This window comes from Pundamilia nyererei, unplaced genomic scaffold (genome assembly GCF_000239375.1).
Source record: "Pundamilia nyererei isolate P.nyererei 1_Seehausen unplaced genomic scaffold, PunNye1.0 scaffold00488, whole genome shotgun sequence".
Taxonomy (NCBI): Eukaryota; Metazoa; Chordata; class Actinopteri; order Cichliformes; family Cichlidae; genus Pundamilia; species Pundamilia nyererei.
In genome coordinates, this window is record NW_005187889.1 from 78,189 (window position 1) to 79,788 (window position 1,600).

Below are 1,600 nucleotides of genomic sequence, written 5' to 3' on the forward strand. Positions count from 1 at the left end.
GATAAAATTGACCACATGAGTTAAAACAGTATCAACATGCACGAGTCCACATTCACATCTATTTTTGATGACTCGTGGGCAGGATACATCATTTAGGCTCAACCAGTGTTTGGCAAGTTACTTTGATAAAGGAACTAGTTATAGTTACTAGTTACTACTTCAAAAAAATAACTGAGTTACAATATTATAAAAGTAACTAATTACTAGGAAAGATAACTAATGCAGTACTTCAAAAAACTGCTTGACCTTCTGGGGTCCTGGGTATAATTGGCCGTTTTTGACTACTTTTGATTTTACCTCTACTTTTCACCTTTAAAAACTATTTATCGTGCCTTGTTCGGTACACACTCCAAACACACTAACATCACAAATCTCTCACATCTCAAAACTTGCTCTCTCTCACTGCCGTCACTCCCAAAACGTTCCCCTCTTCCTAAACAACCAAATGCCATGTTGCCATTTTTTGATTGATCTTTCCACCAATAGGAAAGCGGTGTTTTTTCTTTTCCTTTCTTTGTTGGTTGCATGCAGAGAATGCATGCTTGCCAGCGCTGTCCTTAGAAAACGATGTTTGTACTGTTTGTAACCCTAATATAGTTTAAAGTCCACACTTTTAACACAAAAATAGAGACACAGCATCTTGCTTCTATGTCATCTTAAGTTGATAATGTGATTGGTTTACCATGACTACTTTATTCTCCCTCAGCCAATGAGCAGCACTCATGTGATTGCCCCCCCCCCCATAGCTCCCAGTAAAATGAAGAAAGCTTCAACCGTCTGTGTGCTGAAAAATAGTCTGCACTGCATTTTTCTTTTTATTAATGGTAACAGCATTGCAATGATAGAAATAGTAATTACTGAAAAAAGTAATGGAGTTAGTGACTCTATTACTTTTAACTCTGTTATTCCCATCGCTGTGATCAACACAAAAAGGCTTTGTGCCATATTGGGTTTCATTGCATTCAACACCTGATAAAACAGAGATACGAGAAACTGTTGTGCCTGAGACATCTGAATATCTTCATCTCATGTGTGGTGAAGCAGTGCAGTAAAGAAGCTGCTAATCAAAAGGTAGTATGCTACCGCCTGCATGCCATACAAACACACATACAGACATCTAAAACAGATGTAATAAGAACAGGAAATGCCAAACAGAAATAAATATCAATAAATAGACATGTTACCAAAATCAGAAGCAACCGCACTATTGCAAGTGAGAGTTATACTGGATTTTGGAAGTGTTAGGAGCTGAGAGTATCATGTTCGTTTAAACAATACAGGAGATGCATGGATCTGGCTTTTATGCATAGTCAACACTGAAGTTCATATTACTGCAGAGGGTACATAAAGCTGGATGCACATAGATCCCAGACCTGACAAAGTACCCAGTCTACATGTGTTTTAACCTTGTATTCTTTGCAAAGGCCAGGAGGTGATGACATCTTTGAAGCAGTTCTGAACTAAAGAAGCCTCTTGGATGAGAGGTGAAAAAAGCCTTAAAGAAAGTCATCTTTTTTTCAAGCTCTTAAGACTGTCATGACCTAGGTGACTGAGAAGCTGCACAGACTTTGGAGTCAGAGTTGAACAGCCTGCAAATTGT

The 1,600-nt window shown here is 38.3% G+C and overlaps 1 protein-coding gene across 1 annotated transcript in view; it reads right to left on the reverse strand.

The window, feature by feature from the left end:
• LOC102193460 (granzyme K-like) overlaps positions 1-1,600 on the reverse strand; it is a 19,241-nt gene that overhangs the window by 787 nt on the left and 16,854 nt on the right. The window lies entirely within an intron of this gene.